Consider the following 21052-nt stretch of genomic DNA (forward strand, 5'->3'; position numbering starts at 1 on the left):
TTGCAAAGCATAACAGTTTTTGAAACACGCAAATTCACAATCAGTGTACTCATAAGCAATTTATTATCCTCTTATTTTATGCTCAATCAGAAAAAAGGTTTTTTTGATTACAAGAACTTCATAAAGATTACTTAAGTCCATATAATTATTTTACCACAGTATTCACACAGGTTCATACTTTTTGCTTCCAAAACAATCGATTCAATTGCTAGATTGCTGCCGGCCTTGGATTTTTTTATCTCTTTGATAATCGTTTAAACATTTTAACTCCGGTAATTTTTAATCTACCAGTGAGAGTTTTTCACCAAAACCAAGGTAGTATGAAAATTCTGTTAATTATGATTCAAGTCTCTATTACATAAAAAAAGAATATGGTATGATTCTTCGTAAGCAACGTATTTCGGAATGGTTAAGGTCTTGTTGTTTAATTAACAACACATATGGAAACATGCCTGTTATAATCTTGTCATGTAAAACATGAATTAAATGTTATTGCTACGTGATAGGTGTTATTTAGCTCCTGTGATATTATCTTACGATTTTACGATCAATGTCATAATATTTTTTTTCCCCATAAGGTATATATTATGCGTGTTAACTTCCTATAAATATATTGTAAGATCTTAAGGAGGCTATAAAGTAATAAAAACTACAGTTTAATTGGAAAATTGATATCAGACGTATAGATCAGACGATATATTGACTATATAATGCGTATGATTGAAACAACTCTAATAAAACCAGATCGTTTCCATCGTTTCTTTGACAGGTCTATTACATAGTTGCACACCTAGGCTACACCAAGTGTCGCTTAGAAGTGTTCGGTGAGGTTTCATGAGTAATTAAAGTCATGACAATAATTTAACTCTCTAATGATAGACTTCGCTTTAATTCAGTTAAGAAATAATATAGCTGACTTGTGTGTTTGAAATATCAGTGGTCTCATAGTTAACACCCCCAAAAATTATATGCTTTTTATTTAAAGTTTAATTATAACCTTTCTTCTCATGAGTCGCTGGAGTCCAGTTAATTTAAATATGTGTTTAGGCAAAAATCCGCCCACCACTCAAGGGGTTTGATTAATCTTACCAAATTCGGTCTATTGAATGGTAAGTCAATTCTGGAAATTTGGTTTTGAAAAGATCTTAAAATTAATTTAAAAAGTCGAAAATAGAAGTGTTTAAAGAAATAGGCTTCTTAACGTACTTACGTGTACCTTTACTTGCATGAAATGGAAAATAAAAATACTTAGTCTGCAAGTAAGTTAGCATACGACATATTAAAGCCAGAAAATTCCGTAGAAACATAAATTTAATATATTTGTTATTATTGTGATATAAATAGTAAGTTATTTCGAAAAAAAAATCTACGTAAATTATTTACTCTTTACCATTAATCTATAATCTTCAGAAAACGTAATGTACTCTCTAAGAATAAAAATTTAAATATTCTGCATTAATCGTTATAAAACTTATTATTTTATGACTTTAGTAGTTCAGTTTGAATAATTACTGTTTAATTTAATTAAGTGCATGTTTTAGAATAAATGTGCATGAAATAGACACACAACGTGGCTGTTGTGGTTCCAGACTTATGCGTGTCACAACGCTCATGTATGTTTTGTTTGTATAGGTTGAATACATGCATTAGTTTAGTCATTTACCACAAGAAGAGATCAGATTACATATCTTGAATTGTAGTGTTACTGATTGTATTGTATCACTAAGCAAAGAAAATATCAGGGGAAATCCTGTTTCGTTCACAAATGTTATTAGTTATAAATTCGTATCATTAGGAATAATTTTTGGAATAATGTTAAATTACACTGTATTGCAGACTAATTGATCAGCTAAGTTGTAAAACCTATGTACGTTTTTTAGATATGTCGGTATCTTAAACTGCAATGTCAAACTCGTCTCTGGGTAGCATTTAGAAACAAGTAAGTTATAATTATGTGTATTGATATATTTTTAACTATAGAATATACAGCTATATAATCACATAACAGAAGTTTATTTGCATTTCAGTAATAGACGTGACGTAAGAATAGACGTGCCTGCACAAGTCAAGATTAAAAGGAAATAAGGAAAACAGCTGAAACATATCCAACAGTACAATATATAAAAATATGTATATCCATAGAAACAACAACATACATGTTTCGTTCAGTAATTTTTCTATATCACAGTTTCTAATAAAAATTGATTGTTCGATTTCAAGCTCGTCCGGGAATCTTCACCAGGACACATTATGGCCAGGACCAGGACCATAACTTACAGATGAGTTACTTTAATAATTCTTTTAGGAATCACAGGATCCACTCCTCGATCTCTCTGTAACAAACCAGTTTATACATCCTCGTTTTAGTGACATAAAACCGGAACAGATATATGTAGTGAGAACTCTATTACTAAGTAAACAACATTCAAATAACTGTTGTTATTTCGTTTCAGTTTTGTGTCCAGGTTTATTGAGGTTGTCAAAAACCTTCTTCTAAAACTGCCAAAACTTACGTTTTAAGCTGTTTATAATCCGCTCTGTACCCAACGAATACAGGGAGAATCGTTTTGTAATTATTTTGGATTACCACAGAGTGGAATCGGAGCTGTTTTATGTAATTGATATAATATGAAAATTTATATAAAAGAAGCATCTTTTTACTTATGTCAAACAGCCTTCTATTGGACATATTTTTATGGACTAAATATTGAGAGTTAAGTTACATTAGTGTATGCTAGCTGATATCGGTGCTCGATTAAATCATGTTAAACTGCTTAAATTAAATATTAGAAAAAACAGTAAAAGGCAGTTTTTAAAAGAAAAATATTCTATACCTTTTATCTTCATGAGTTACTTACTGAATCGAACACCCTATGCCTAGCAGACATATTCTACTGTCTTGGTAGTATGTGTTTACCGACTCAGCTAAAACGAATGCATTTGCTGAAAGACTTTACGTCCTGTGCAGACATGGTCAGATGCCTCTTTAAGCACAAATCAAGTATATAACAGCTTACGTTTGAAACTTCTCTAATATGTTTATAGTGATACTGAGCAAAATACCTTATCCATATTAGAATATGCAACAAAGTTTTTTTTTTTTTACATTTAAACGATAAAAATATCTATGCCGTAAAGTGTGCAGTAAAAATAAAATTATAATTCCTTAAAAATACAGTAGGGTAATCAATGTCAACTATGCAATAAATATGGAAAGTTAATTAAGCAAGCGTGACTACCCTATTATTGTTAGGTTAGAGGTTTGAACAATGCAAAATGGTTATGAAAATATTCATTGCTTTAACTTTATTAGTCCTATAAAGAAATTAATAATTACAAACAAATTAGAGTAAAGTATTTAAAAATTAAATGAAATGTATTTAATCTTTAATTTCTCAATATTTTTTCAAATAATTCATTGTTTTAAATTAACGTATAAAATAGTATTTTTCTTCCACTAAGGAATTGTATAATTGCAGTTTAAAAGTACAGTGGACAGTGAAACAGTTTCTATTTAGTTATAAAACACGTTTTAAAATTAACAGTGTTTTTACAATGAGGAAGATTATCTTGATCAACAAATAACTTTCGTTTATTTGTTGAGCTAAAGAATAAGTTAATATTTATCTTTTTTTAAATCCTTTCAGTACTCTAATTGTACAAAAAGAATCAGTTTACAATCCTATCCAACACATCGTCGAAGCTATATAATATCCGTTTATACGTATCTGATAAAAAGTATAAAGATTACTTGAAGAATTACTTTCGTATATTTTGTGAGCTAAAAAAGAACCTGAGATTTATGTTATTAAAACCCTTTCAGTAGCCTACTCTAAGTGTACAGAAAAATCAGTTTACAATCATTTTCAACACATAGTCCAAGCTATATATTATCCGTTTACGGAATCACTTTACAATCCTTTACCATCTACTTTCTAAATTTTGTAAGATCCGTTCATACATATTTAATAAAAAGTATGAAGATTTCTTGGAGAATTATTTACTATGTCTGAGAGATATCACTCAGGCATTTAATAGCAGTGCAATATTGAAAATAATTTGAAATAAGCGATTGCTAGTTGACTTAGGAATAAAAATAATATCTTAATAACATTTTATTGTTTACACTTAATAAAACAATAACTGTAATATACAGGTTTTAGGTGAAATATGGTCTGTAATTGTTGATTTAACCAATTAGTTATTGAAACCATCACCAGAGCTCTGAATTTAACCTCCACAGACATTCAGAATTATTTTTAATTTCGCCTGTTTGCTTCTTGTCGTAGTACAAACTTTGTTATGTTTTATTCATTTTGTAACATATCTGGTAACATTTAGTCTCGTAAAATAAAGTACATTTTAAATAAAATTATTTATATTTAAATAATTCATTTTTAAAATAAACATAAAACGTAACTGAGAGTAACTTTGTTCCTATTAGTTGAGAATAAAACAGTAATAATTATTTTTAATTATAAATGAACTTTACTAGTCTATAAGTTATTAATTATGTTAAGAATCACGTTACACCAGATTAATATCTAGGCCTAAAATGCTGCTTAATTACGTAACAAACAGCTTGTATTACAAAATCACTCATAGAGAGGCAGATGCTAAACTTCTAGATGAAACGTTAAGAGCCTCTTTGGGCATAACAAGTTGCAGGAACAAAATTAAATCGCTACTAATGATGTTATGGAAACAGTAATATTTTAAAGACAATTGGGAGATGTACATGTATATCTTTAAGTTAAGAACTTATCATGTATTATAAAAAGAGGTGGAAATAGTTTGTTTTAGTTTTAAAAGCGTAACCGTTTTAAAATAAACGATTTCTTTTTTTATTTTTCACAATTTAGTTTATATTAATTGTTTAGAAATCCGATTTTTTCTCTATCTATTACAGTTATTGAAGGTAGTTTACATCCGATTTTAAGCGATTAATAATTACAGCAAAAACAGTAAAACAATACCTATATAATGGGCGTTGACCATTACAAGAATTTTAATCTGAAAGGACTTGACACGATGATTTTATTTTCTTGTGCAGTTATGATTATTTTTATGAAAACATAATTATGGTATGTATTGATAAAGAAAAAACTTGTTACTTGGGGTCTATAATCTTTTCAGTACTCTAAGTGTACAGAAGGAATCAGTTTACAATCCTTTTCTCATATAATTTACATGCGATTTAAGATCCGATCATACATATTTGATAAACGGTGTAAAGATTACTAACAGAAATATTTACCTTAAGATGTATAATAAATATTTTCTAGCATTTAATAGCAGGGTTAACATATAAGTATAATTTTAATGAGTGAATTCTAACTGACTATGGATTGACGTTCATATCAACAATTTATTTATCATAATCAACTAAAAACGATCGTACGTTTTGGGATCTAAGAGAAAGAGTTTGTGTTTTAGGGTTTAATTACTTAATAAAATGATATAGTAACAGTATTATATAAGTATGAAACTGAGATGAGAAGAATTTACATATTGCAAGATATGTTATTCTGTCATACGGATAAATAGATGAGTTGCTGCAACACCAGATGATATAATACTGTGAAATGTCAAGCACATATATAAGATACGACATATGCATGTAAATACTGTCCTTAGAGTTTGTGCCTGATAATAAAATCCTAGATGTTTGAGATGTAAGAGATAATACATAACATTGTTTTAGTATGATAATTTTCAAGATTACCATAAAGAATGTTAAAAAAGCTTAGGCGTTTATTTCACATGTAAATACATTTTTAAAATAAAATGATTATGTTTTGTCTTAAAATTATTTTTCTAAACATTTACAAATGATTTGCGTTGTACTCAGTTTGTTTAAATATTTATCTATTCAACAATTTTCTCGTTTGCATCATGGTAACACCAATGCAATCGTTTCAGCCGAACTGGTCAGCTAACTCTGCAACGCTAAGCTCTGTAATGGAAAAAGCTTTACCTGAATATTATTATGGGCAACATCGCTTTCGTGTTGGATCATTATAATTGAGTTTAATAATATGTTACGATTGGAATTTGAAAACTAATATTTACAAATACGAAAGAAAAAACTATGACAGTTGTTATAAAACTATATTTTATTACTTTATTTTGAAATATAAATACACGTTTAATTGTTATTAGGAGCACAAGAGTACCTCTTTCTTTAAGTTCTAATTCATAATTACAATGCTGCTAATTTACGTTATATATGGCAGATATTACAACTTACCTAATAAAGAATTCATGCTTAACTTCTAGATGAAACTTTGATAACCTCTTAGCGTTAAACGACTTGAAGTAACGAGATTAAATCGCTACTAATGACTTAGAAATATAGCATTATTCTGGCTTAAATTGAAAAGTTTAAATTTTAGAGTTTAGCAATTATAATTAATTAAAATACAGATGGATATGGATCTTTTCAACAAATAAAAAGCTCTCTCTCTCTCCCTCTCTCTCTCTCTCTCTCTCTCTCTCTCTCTCTCTCTCTCTCTCTCTCTCTCTCTCTCTCTCTCTCTCTCTCTCTCTCTCTCTCTCTCTCTCTCTCTCTCTCTCTCTCTCTCTCTCTCTCTCTCTCTCTCGTAATGAAATTATCCTTACTCTCCTGGTACTTTTGGTTGAATTCAAATGACCTTATAAATTTTTTTTTTTTTTTAACAAATTTGTATTCTTTATTTATTACAAAAAACTTTTTGTAATAAAAATGTGATTGAAACAAATAAAATATATATATATATATTAAAATAAATATTATTTGCGTTATTTTTTTAATACAAGGTTCGTTAGAGGCTTTAAAACCTTGCCTGATAAGAACATTAAGTACACAGTTCTGTGTGATCTGAAAATATTGCATGATAACTAAAATCTAATGTAGGACAATTAAAGACTCCTTGACAACTGCAGACAACTTATTGGTAGACAGTAAAGGTCTAACTCAAATGAGCAACAACTCATTCAATAATAAGTTAACAGAAATTACAATATATCAATATACATTGACTGTGTGTTACAGTATCAATATGTTTCACCAGTCCAATAATAATATCAATATTATACTATATAATAATAATATAACAATATATGTTTAATACATAGCAGTGTTGAGAAGCAGTGATTGTATTCATTGTTTATAATAAAATAGGAGAAGATCGGTATGGATTACAGGCAGATAAGCTTATGACTCGATGGAATTTAAAAATTATATTTCTGACAGTCTGTCTCTCCGCACTTTACCTTTAAAGCAACTGACATGTAGACTTTATTTATTTATAGCTAGTTTTGAGTTTGGTGATGGTGCGTATCAATCAATAAGATTTGCTTGAGCCTTAGTTTCTTTTCATATAATTAATTGGTAAATAAGAAAACTAGCGAATGAAAAAATAAATTAGGAAAAAATATTGAATACGCATATAAGAGGTATTGAATTGGCAAGAATTAAATCTATGATTATGGAACCATGGGATTTTGCTCACACAGTACTCCTTTGTGTACTTGAGGGATTTAAAAGTTGATAACCAGTATTGATTGTCTGTCTGTCGGTTCACAGCGCACCTCAAGAATGAAATGTATTATAAACTTGGAAACTTTACATGAACCTCTGTGAAGTCTGTTACACGCCACACCGTGTGAGGTATACCTACCATGTTACAGTAGTGATATTTTAATCCATCGAAAGTATCCATCTCTTTGAATATACGAGACATAACATAGCTTTAATCATAATATGTGATAAGTTTCACATTGAAACTTACCCTCTCATCATTCCATGGGGATCTAGTGCATCACCTTCACAAGATGCAACCAATAAATGGAAATGGGCGTTAGTAAACATATGAATTTCAATTCACGTTTTGTTCTTAAAAACTAATAACTAAGATTAGAAAAATTTAAGATTTTATTATTCGAGTCCACTTTAGGTGACATTAGCTAACGGGTTAGTTCCAATTTGGAATTAGTCACCGTTTTTAATCAATCCTGATACGATCAAGTTATTCTTGTGAAAAACAAATTTTCATGTCTGTTTTAGAATCTTTATCAAGCAAATATTCTAACAGATTTGTTCAATTTCTTAAGTTCTGCCTCGATGTTCGAAATAACACCAGCCGTAAGGTTAATAGGTGAAACATATCAATTAACTTAGTATAGTTTAAATCATTTAGAGTAGGTTTTCAGTTATATAGAATTTGATCTTCCTTGTACAACAAATATATGTTTACCTAGGCTGTCACCTATATTGTAATAGGTATCACGAAATCCAGTTCATTTAATAAATTTAATCTAACAAGTAACATCAAGGATATCAATTTAAAGAATTATCTCACACATCCTTTATATATTTTTAGTAAATACACAAATGAATTATTTAGTAAAAGTTTGGTATTTCTATCTAAAACACAATAAAATTTTGGCGCTATCATGTAGCCATTTGTAATATTTCTCTACTTCAATCAAAAACTTTCTTCAGTTATCATTGTAGATATGGCATTGTCTTACACTTTATATCTTTGTTTTGAAAGATGTTTTTAATAATCCAGTACTATACGTAGTGCCACGGCCACATTAAAACTTATTTTCCAACTAACATAAACTACCATCTGAGATAGCAATATGTAATAAAAAGTGTCATGCATTCAAAATAAAATTTGTTTTAAACATTGATACTTTAATATGTCACGTTAGAGGAGCACTGCTGTAATCAAGACCCATCACAAGTCCCATTACGAAGACATATAGAGACAATGTAGAAACATGATTGTTGGTTTCGTTCTATCCCTGTGACATCTGGATGTTCGCTTTGAGATGTAAACAAATGAGATTCGTAATGACATGTTTGACAATGATTGCCGAAAAAATTCCCACATTTACATTCAAATAAAGTCAGGTTTGATTTTATTTGTAGTTTTTACCTCATTAATATAGTTATTAAAACGACGTCTATTAGTTTATAGTCTCCGTTGTTTATGTCAGTAATAATAATCACAAGGTATGGTATGATGTTTATATAAAGCATGTAGTTGATTATAAATATATATGTGTATAAACGGGTTATGTTTACTGTAACGTTAAGTGGACTGCTAGTTACACACGGTATTTCAGAATTGTATAATCCTTTATTCAACTATACAAAAGCATTCAAACGATTACAATTTCATAAATGACAGGATAAAAGTCAACTTTAAAATTTTACTACCAGCACATGTGGCAAAGTGCACTAGCAAGTACAACACTGAGCTCTTAACTTCTGGTAGCCAACATGCTCAGTTATGATTCCTCATATTCTTAAAAGTTATGCCATGCATTCAAAACGTTGTATAAGTAATGAGAGGCTGATTCCCTCTTAAGGCTTAGTGCGGGGATCTTATCATACAAAATAACGAGGAGAATAGATAAATACAAAGTCGATGGTACTGACAAAAGTGACACACTGGTTTTCAACGCGCGATTTTCCAGCTCAGATTCAATGTCCAAAATCATAGACCGTGCGGCTATCGGCTCTTTCAGTGTTTATTTCGGATTCAGTGAAAATAATTTTGATTGCTTCAGGTCTTTAAACAATTTATACAACACGATTGAGTAAAAATGTACAAAGTTTCAATACTCCAAGAAAAAAAATTACAAATTTTAAAACCTTACATATTCAATAGTTGTCATGGATTTTTAAAACTAAAGAAGTTCTACCATGTTATTTACTGGACGGAATGTAATATTTTTTAAGTAATAAGTTTTATGTTTCGTTTAAATAGTAAAATAAATAATGTGAAAAAAGTACAAAATGTAACATTAAATTTGTGACTCTACCTTAATTTGAGAAAAACACTATTAATTATATTTAAGAGAGTCATACACCTAAAAATCAAAAGTACCTGAATACTTTAATTTTACAATATTTTAAAGCTTTTTATTAGTTAAAGTGGTTCCTTAGTAACAAGGGAATATATATGTGATGAAAGCCTTTACGTCCTGTGCGGATGTGATCAAAGGCCTTTTAATAAAAAAAGTCAGCTAGAGACCAGCTCCTTTTTTATAAAAAAATCTATATTTAAATATGGGTCATAGTTTTTATTTTGATATTCAAAAATAACAACCGTCTGCTGTAACTTTCTATATAATTATAATACTCTAATTATTTCAATTACAGGAGAGTAATCAATATCAACTATCCAATAAGTAAGGAAAGTTAATTAAGCTAGTGTGACAACCCTACTATTGTTCGTGCAGTGCTTTGAACATTGCAGACTGGTTATGAAAATACATTTTATTATTCGTATACAAGAGTTAATAATTACAGACAAATTACCGCGAACGGTTTGAAAATGTAATGAAATTATATTGAATACTCAACCCCTGCTATTTTTCAAATAATTGGTTGTTTATTTAATAAAATATCAATGTAGTAACTTGTTTGTCCGAAATAAATTTACAATTTAGTTTTAAATGCACTGTAAAGGTAGACTAGTTGAATTAGATACACCAAAGGGAAACTTACCCCAAATCTACGCAGGTTCATTTAGTTGCAGATATACTAATAATCAATAAAATTACATATCGAATATTGTGACTAGAAAATGGATTTAAACTGTAATAATCACGTAAACGTTAGTGTAAGACGCGCAATGGAAGGTTTTTGTCTCTCTAGTATATATGTGTAAGGGTAATCTGATAACGAGAATTGATATAATGATAGTAGTACTGTAGTCGTGACGCAAGTGAAGGTATCCAGAAAAATAGAGGGAAACAGGTGGAACATACACAACAGTGTACGTAGTAATATTGTATACTATGTATAATAGTGACATACGTATATTATCCATGGAAAAAGCAAAGTACAGGTATTTTAAAGTTTTCAATAAATTGAAAAGAGGTGATTACAAAATTCGTTGAAAGCATACTATATTTGGTTGAAAAGTACGACCAGGAACAAGTGCGAAGACAAAGCTTGATAAGGGCAAGGACTTTTTTCATAGTTCAGTTGTACGTTAAAGTCGTTGAACCATACAGTCAGAAAATCTAAACCAGGAGTACGATGGCAAAGACCAGGATCAAGACACGGACTTATAGATGAGTTATTATAATTAGTTTAGAATCAAAGATTCTATGTTCTATTCTCTTCTTATTCTTCTTAAACAAAGCAGATTACATGCGAATTTTAGCGATTAATATTCAGCGAAACAAAGTTAATCAGTTTAAACGTAACTATAACACATTTACAATTAACAGGATTTTAATCTTTCAGGGACTTTGCAATTTTATTTATTTTGTGAAGATTATCATAATCAACTAAGGTTGTTATGCTTTATGTGCAAACATTATAAACTTCTAATTTAAGGTTTATAATCCTCTCAGTACTATAACTGTACAAAAGGAATGAAGTAACATTGTCTTTATCTAAAGATTGAAAATTATTAAGGATCCCTTCATAAATATTTGAATAAATGTGTAAAGATTAATTAGAAAATTATTTTCTTAAAAGTGTCTAAGAGTCTTATTACTAACATTTTATAGTATCATAATTATGTAAATAAATTTTAAATTAGTGATTACTGGTTGACTTCTAAAAAAAACTAAAAATGAAGGAAACTATTGTGCAGATTTCAAGAGAAATATGGTCTGCGACTTTTAATTTATTCAATTAGTTGCTGATATTACAACCAGAGCCCTCATCCAATTCACAAGAGAAACGAAATTAAGTGATACAGTGGTAGAAACAACTTATTAGGTTACATTTTCATATTTAAATAATAAATTTCTACTATAAATAATACATTTTTGTCTAATAACTGTTTCATGGCAATATATAATGTACCGCTGTGGAGAATATTGCAGAGCATATTTTAAATAATTATAATTAAACTAACTTCTTTTAGTTTTTGTGACTACGGAGGATCTTTGTTTAGATCAATTACTAAGAATAATTGATACTTTTCCATTAGAAGTAAAGTTAATTGTCATAGATTAATTTACAAAACAATGATTGAAAAAACTCACGCTATTTTCACGGTTTAATGTAAGACTTATCAATGCATTCCGTAAACAATACAGGTAAAATAAAAATATTTTTTTCTAAAATACTAGCAAATTATATCGTACACTTGTTAATAATTATGGTTAAAAAATTATAACAATTTGTAATAATTAAGGATTTTTAAATAAAGTAGTATAATCTTTCATTTAAGCTTACAGATAGATGTTGAACTTTCAGTCTGAGTTAGAGATAGCACAGGTTCGACTCTTGTCTGAGACACTTGCACATTTTTATCAATACCAACGACCTTGTACTGTTCCGAATCTCTTACTTATTCTGTTAGATATGATCCTCGCAAAGGTCAGTGGCCTATGAAAAGGGCCAGAATAAGGCTTAACGGTGGATCGGCTTATCCTTTCAATAAAAAATACAAAACATACGCATACCGAAACGCTGAAGTACGATTTATATTTCAACTATTTATTATTCCCACCTTAAACTATGAACCAATAAATTGTATAACTTTCAATGTGAATCTAATTATGAATTCACTGATCTTCAACAGTATCACACGTGCGTTGAAAAACCATGACATATTACAATATATGTTACTCTATTATACCCATGCATAGATGAATGCAGTAACACTATATGGTATGATACTGTGTAATCTCGTGCACGTATCTATAATTGCACATATTATGTAAACGTTTTACCTACAATCCATGCCAAATACTGCATATAAAGATGTTCAAAATGTTACAATTTACAGATTGTTCAAATTGTTTAAATCTGGTTAATTTTAGGGTTAAAGAGACGATTGTTAAAATAGCTTAAATGTTTATTGACCTATAAAGAAATTTCAAAAAATAAAAGTATCAGCTAATAGTTTTTGAAAATAAATTTAATAAATCATTTATAAATCATGTTTTCGTACTTAGTTTGTTAAAAAATGTATCTCCTGTGTAAAGGTTCGATAACGACCAGCAAATGTTATGCATTGATATGCACTATAATCTAACTCGATATTGCTTTCATAGAAATTAACCTAATTAATAACCTGCCTAGTTAGTTTTTCGCTCTGATTTTAATCCTCTCTGTACCAAAAGTGTGCATGGAGAATCTCTTTGCTATTTAATGAAAAGCTTTTACATCCACAGTGGTATTTACGTGTTTTTGCATACTTGATAAAAATTGTATAGTGTTGTTCAAGAGAACTATATTCTTACGTATGTCACACAGCCAGCCCTACGGCATTTTGTAGGAAGTTAAATATTCACAAATAGTTCAACCTAGTGTATGAAAACCAGAAAATATTAAGAACTCTGAACTATAGTAAGTTAAATGTTATTATTCAGGATAATATTGTATAAAAATATGGTTGAGGTACACTTCAGTACAGATTAATATACTGAAAACATTATATAAAGCAATCAAGCGTACAATATATAAATATTGTAATTACTATTTAGACTGTTTCATATGTTCATTAATTAATGTCAAAAGAGAAGAACATTAAAAATAGAAACATTGAAATGTTTCATACTTACCATTACATGCTATTTTCAGGAACGCATTATCAAATGGAGTGGAAATAGAAATACAAACACTTCTAAATAAATAAAAGTGTTCTGGATCTTTAACAGTAGTTGCTAATCCTTGTGAAAATATCATCACACTACGCATTTGGTATGATACTACCCAAGAAACCCACGTTAGGTCGACCAGTAAAGCCCTACTAAAACTACAATGTAAAAAACAAAACAACACATTAAACCGCAGCACTAGACACAACATAGTATAATTGGAAGACACAACTTATAGCCTATAACTTATCGTAGTTTAGTTTACTGTTATTGAATTGGTCTTTACCCATATTTATGTATAAGCCGCAAACCTAATACTAACTCATATATTTCTAGATGAGGTTTATAGAGTTTATGCAGTTTATTTTTGAAATTTATAGGGTTTATGAATTGTCTATGTCAATTCTAATGTCAAGTCGATTGATAATCACAAAAGTCATTTCAACATTTAACAATCCTTTATTCAACTAATAAAGGCATTTGAACTATTACAGTGTTACATACGACGGGATAAAAGTAAACTTTGAAGACTTTGACAACCAGGCCGTGAGGCGCTGTGTACAAGGAAGTACCTATAGTAGCCAACATATTTAACTCTGTATGATTATATTGTTGTAACACATGCCGCGCATTCAAATATTGTTATAAAACAGTAGAGGTAGATCCCCTCTTAAGGGTTATTACGCCCATCCTCGTGGGATTCTGGCCTGTGCGGGAGTCTTATTATACAGAATAAGTAGAAGAGTCGAAGGTCATTGGTACTGACAAACACTGTGTCTGGTCACACACAGGTTATGAAACTGTGGGCTCTTTCTATGTCAGATCCAAAGTCTAGGATCTCACACTGCGCGGTTATCGGTTCTAGCAATACCTGTTAGTATTTTTAACATTGGATTATTGCATCTATTTACTTGTATATTATTTAATTTTAAAGAGAAACTTGTGTGTTCCATTGATACTTATAACGTAGCACGAAGTATATACGTAGTTTCACTCTTCAACTTTAGGATCCTAAAACATTACTATTTATAAGTAATCTAGTTATTTTCAAGTCAGGAATATCCTCCAGTCTAGATCATTTATATTTTTGGAGTGTTTAGTTAGCCATTGCAAAGTTACATATCTATAGTGTATTTAAAGAAAAAATTTTAAAAACTTTGAAATACTCTAATCCTAACTGTGGAATTGGCTTTTTTGTATAATAACTGAAGGCAAATCACCTCAGACTATTTGAAAATTATATGAAATTATATTTATTCGTCAACTTTTCACCGATTTGTAATTATTTATGGTATTTTTAATAACATGGTAACTTGTTTACAGAAGAGCACTGTAATGTAGACTACTTGAATTATATACATCAAAGCGAAAACTTAATTTACGAGGTTTTTTTCTTGTTACAGATACACTGATTAATAATAAAATGCCATCGAATAGTGTCTGTTGATATTGTATCCAAGTGATAATTAATTATCACATAAACCATACGCTACGATGGTCAACATTTTATTTTTGTATTTTGGATGTATGTGTATGAATAATCAGATTTAAAAAATCGACCTAATTTTATGTTATTAGTCAAAACGTAAACAAGCAAGTGAAGGTAAAAACTAAAATAAAAATTCAAAATTTAAACATACACAGCTGTCTATATATTTTTAAATCCATGGAAACCACAAAGGACAGGTATTTCAATGTTTTTGATTAGTTAAGAAGTTCTGTTTACAAAAGTCGACGATTTCTTATCATGTTGTGTTGGAAAAGCATGATTAAGATGCGATGATAAAGCTTGACAAGAGCCAGGACTTTTCATAAGTCAGCTTTATATTCAAAGTTGTTTAACACGCAGGATGTAGAAAATGTACACCAAGAGTTCGATTGCAGAGACCAGGATCAGCACAAGGACTTAGAGATAAGTTACTTTAATTATTTATAAATCAAAGTTTATGCTCTCAGTATTAGTCTTATCAAAAGCAATTTATATCCTATTTTTTGCGATTATTAATCTCAGCAAAAACGGTAAAAGTGTACCAGTGTAATAATAAATTGTTATAAATTGAAAGGATTTCCTTAGTTTTTAAGGAATTTTACAATACGTGTATTACTTGTTTCGTGAACAGTCAATTATATATGTATAACTTTTTTCAACAAATAATAAAAACGTGTGATTGTGGGTTTTTAATTCTTTCAGTACTCTAAGCGTACAAAAAGAATCAGTTTACAATGTACTACATTTGACTGCACTTTTTCTTTTAAGTTCAAGTCAAGTCAAGTCAAGTCGCTGTGACTGTGGGGGGGGGGGGGTGGATCCCCCACATCTTTCAAGGCCTCTGCCGGTTAGGCTTTTGCCTTTTGTCTCGAGGGTCATAGCCCTAGTAGCTTTCGCTACCTGTCAGTGGGGTGAAGTGTCGTGGTGCCGTCGAAGTTGTAGTCGATGTCATCAGTCATCCATAGGAAGACGCAGTTGGGGGACCTCCTGGGCGCGAAGCTCACGGATGTGATCCCACGGTGAGGACTCTGCAGCTTCCTCAAGGCTCGATGTCAGGCCTTCTACGAAGCTCCTGATGGTAGGGACGTTGGACGAAGCCCTGACTACGGTGTTCCTCACGAACCAGGGCGACCCAGTGGCCCGCCGGAGACATACGCTCTGGACAGCGAGCAACTGCCTCCTTGCGGTCTTGCAGGTGAGGTGGTACCATGCTGGAGCCGCATATGTGAGCACTGGTCGTATCAGAGCCGGGTAGAGCAGGACCTTCGTCCTGGTCGGTAACTTCGTGGAGTTGAGCAGGGGGCCGATGCTGCCGAAGCCCTTCCTCGCTTGGCCACAGATCCTCTTGACGTGGGGTGTGAAGATCAGCTTGGAGTCCAGGAGTACCCCCAGGTACTTGACTGAAGTCTTCCACGGTATGTCGTCGCCGTTGAGTGACTTTTAAGTTCCATTCATACATATATTTAAAAAGTATAAATATTACTAAGAGAGTTATTTACTTTTAAATCTCTAAAGAGAATTTCAAGCATTTTATAGTAGGGAAAATATTTAAAATAAGTTTAAATTAGTGAATGCTAACTTAATTTGGATTATAATATAAAAATTTACTGCGTTAACTAGTTTAAACGCAATATTTAAATAATGATATTCTCCATATTTGTAGAGAAATATAGTCTATAATTTTTAATTTATCCAATTGGTTACTGAGATTACCACTAGAGCTCTCTTCCAATGTACAAGAAATTAAATATTAACAATTTAAATGATACAGTTATAGGAAAAATTTATTAGATTCCTCTGTCATCTTTACATTCATTTAAACTACGTAAAATAACTTAACACTGTTTCATGCCAAAGTACTATAATTAATCGTTATCGAGAATTTTAGTGAAAATATTTAAATCATTTTAGGTTGTGTTTTTTATAGTAGTTTTATTTGTAATTAAAATGGATACACCAAAGTACATTAACACCTCCTAATGTATGAAAATGCTCTTGGAGTAAAAAAATAAAAGTTATTATTAAGAAAAGGAAACATTTTACAATTTAAATTACTCATTGCTCTAATCTTCGGGATATCCATGAGGAGATAGACTAGTTGTTGTCTATCAGGATCTTCTTAGCCAGGAATGTTTAGTAGTTTAGTTCATCTCCTACGCTGGCTGGGATGGTTCTCGATGAGAGAGTGAACTCTCAATCATCAACTGAGAACGCTGTAGTACAGTGACAGCTGCAATCTGCTGTCTATCTGTACCTGATGAGACGAAACAACGTCGAAACAGTAACACAATTAGCGAGACATCTGTCCCTACTTTCAAATAAGCTTTCGCAAAGTGAACAGCTGCATAGCAGTGTGGTGGTGCCAACACTACCTTAGCACTACGCTATACGGCGGCGTGACTCCCTTTGGTAAGCGAGACATCAGGTAAGATGGACAGCAGATTGCAGCTGTCACTGTACTACAGCGTTCTCAGTTAATGATTGAGAGTTCACTCTCTCATCGAGAACCATCCCAGCCAGCGTAGGAGATGAACTCAACTACTAAACATTCCTGGCTAAGAAGATCCTGATAGACAACAACTAGTCTATCTCCTCGTGAATCAAACTCGGATGATCCATCCGTGATTCTAGCGTCGTGCACTTCTTCGTGCACCTGACGAGAGACAGACGAAACGCAAAAGTAACTACAGACCACCCATCTGGGCGTTTGGCACACCAGCTTTCGCCTTAGGCAAGTTCCATGGGTTGATAACCGAAGTCAACAACCTTTAGGACAAACTAATTGCTTGAGCGGTATCCAGTTGCAGCTTTGCTGCGCGCTGGAGAGGTAGGGATTCAACGTTCTCACGTTCCCATTCCACCCGCAATTCAAGTAGTACTTCTGCAGCATACACGAGCGGTTCTGCTAGGTTGAAAGACACCACTTTTATATTTCATTAAAAGTACTTTCAATTTGTTTAAATTTGCCAACCTAAAAGCACAGAATAAGTCAACGGTACATTGGCATTCCATTTCTCTAACATTTCTGCAACCACTGTTGCATAGAGAGTAGGAACATATCCAGATAGGAAAGTTAAAAGATATAGTAAAAATATAATTTTAACTGTAAATTTGAGCAAATACTAGGTAGTGCTTGGTCAGTACTGTAATGTGGATATCAAGCACAAAGTCACTATTTAACGATTATCAGTTTACTTTTACAAAACCAGTGATAGTTTTATTTTGACAGAGGTAGGTTTCTCAGACCAATGTGTAAAAAACTGTACACTTTAAGAATTATATTCAAAATATATGGTGTATTGGCTCAAACACCTTCGAGGACGATATCTCCTGATTAAAAATTAAAAAAGCACTGCTACATTAACCTTTTCATGTCTAATGTCTTTAAAGAAATGTATTTATCTCGGTTTATTTATTTTCTACATTTATAGTGAAATTTTTTAGTTCTTCTTCAAAATCACCTAAATTGCCATAATGCAAACTTTATCCTAACTCTGAGGGAGTTTCACATAGACCGGAAAACCGAAGCAGGATCCTGTTCCATTACGGGAAGCATAGCTATGAAATAGAACATTTCTGTCCAGAAATTATACCAGCCTAACAACCAGCGACCGATAATGCAGTCCATTTTTATCTGGAAGCCAGGCTAATACTTTCTTGCGTGGATGTTTACACAGACACCGATTTACCGTAAATGCCGATGGTGGAGAGGCTTGTTTTTCAACATTGATAGTGTCTCCACAGTAGATAGTCATAGCTAAATTTAAATATACAACCGTAAAAAGGGTGTATCAATTATCCTCTATGTGATCCACACTTTAAAGGAGATAAACGCAGCACTCTGTATTTAGTCTTTGGTACCCTCTCCTCAAACAAAGCAGGAAGACGAGATACTGCAGGTTAAATCTTGGTTATATCCTCACTTCAGAAAATCAGACCGAATGTGTGAAAACGCTCTAAGCGTGTTTGCTACCGATGTGATAGATCACGCAGAATTATTATTGTGCCATGAGCTGGCAGTGTTTTGTGCGATAGTACCTTTGAGGCGTTCACAATTAGCTTCGACTCCCACAATGTATTAACATAAGTATAGCCAGGCTATAAGATTACTTATATACTGGTCTTCCTCGTATATATTGTACAGAGATAATGAAAAAAAATGTTGAAAAAACATTCAGGATTGCAAGGTGACTAAAAAACGTCTCCATTATCATGATAGGTTAAAATATTACATATATGATCAATACAGGGAAATAAAGAACTAGCAATTCATAAACAGAATTATTCACAAAGTTTATAGACTAAGGCAAAGTTACACACAAGCAGCACGTGGGCTTAGAGCTGCGACTCAAGGAGGATTGGTTTCATTGCTTGGTGATATTTGTGTTAAATGCAGCCCTCTTAAACGACTGGGAACCTCACCCTTCCCAAAATGGTTTTCCAGGGAGCTCATTAACTGTGATACAAAAGAAGATTGCGCACAAACGTTATAAACTTACCTATCTACCTACGGACTACACTCGCTTCTGTATACTGCGTGAGGCTTGCAAGAACCTTAGTCGTAGATGCCGCATGGATTATCTGAGCCATATTGAAGATTCCATCCCGCACAATCCCAACAGCTTTTGGAGTTTTGTCCGCACTTCTACTGAATCTCTCGGAGTCCCTTCTACTGTCACACTTAGTGGACGCACTTCATTGGACCTGCAGGATAAAGCAAATATGTTTTCAGAATTCTTTTCTTCTGTCTTCTCCCAGCCAGTAACTTCAGCTCCACACTTCGATTTCAACACACATTCTTCTTTGGCGGCTATATCTTTCTCTGCTTCGGAGGTCTTAGAGGTCTTGAGGAATCTTGATGTTATGAAGGGTGCTGGCCCTGACAACGTACCTCCATCATTTTTGTATCACTGCAAAGACATCTTAGTTCAACCCCTGACTCTACTCTATTTACCTATCTCTACTGCATGGAATATTTCCTGAAATTCTTAAAGTGGGACACGTGGTTCCTATACTTAAGAGTGGTAGTTCCTCAGAAGTTGAAAACTATCGTCCCATTACCATTCTCTCTGCTGTTGGGAAGGTGTTTGAAGGGCTCGTACTGTCTCGTTTGAGACCATACTTGAAACCTCTAGTTTGTCCTAGTCAACACGGTTTTACCGCCTGCAAATCCACAGTAACCAATTTACTTCTGTTTGAAGAAAAAGTACTATCCACCATGGGGTCTGGTAAAACAGCTGGGAACGTGGCTTTTATTGACTTTGCCAAAGCCTTTGACAAGGTTGACCACTACATTCTTGGACAAAAACTCAAAGCTTATGGCATTCACGGCCCACTCCTCTCCTGGCTGAGCGACTATCTGCTGCGACGGCGCTTGCTGGTAAGGCTTCCTGGTGCACTTTCTCAGGAATTCCATCAATCCTCGGGCGTCCCTCAGGGCTCCTTATTAGGCCCATATCTTTTCACTGTATTCATCAATGATATTACTTCGATACTGAAAGTGGATGCCCTGCTTTTTGCTGACGACGTCAAAATCTACACGGTGGTCTCCAGGCCGGGACGACTCTGCACTGCTTCAGTCGAGTATTGATGGTGTTCTGGATTGGTGTAGAACTAACAACATGAAGCTAAACTCGTCCAAATGCTCTGTAATGACCTTCAGTCGATTGCATCAACCTAGTATTTTTCAGTATTCACTGGATGGTCAACCTCTGGATAGAGTATTCAAAATTAAGGACTTGGGTGTTACCTTCTCTGCTGATCTTTCCTTCAATGACCATGTCGATGAGCTGTGCAGAAGAGCGTATAGGATGTTGGGATTCATCAACAGGTCTACTCGTGGAATGACAAGCTCTGCAGTCTTAAGGACTCTCTACTCATCCTTTGTTCGCCAGTTATTGGAATATGCGAGTCCTGTTTGGTCTCCCTACCAGCTGGGTCTTGTTGACAAACTGGAAGCGGTCCAAAGGAGATTCCTGAGACTGGTGGGACTGC

The sequence above is a fragment of the Homalodisca vitripennis genome, unplaced genomic scaffold, assembly GCF_021130785.1.
Source record: "Homalodisca vitripennis isolate AUS2020 unplaced genomic scaffold, UT_GWSS_2.1 ScUCBcl_175;HRSCAF=1498, whole genome shotgun sequence".
Lineage (NCBI taxonomy): Eukaryota > Metazoa > Arthropoda > Insecta > Hemiptera > Cicadellidae > Homalodisca > Homalodisca vitripennis.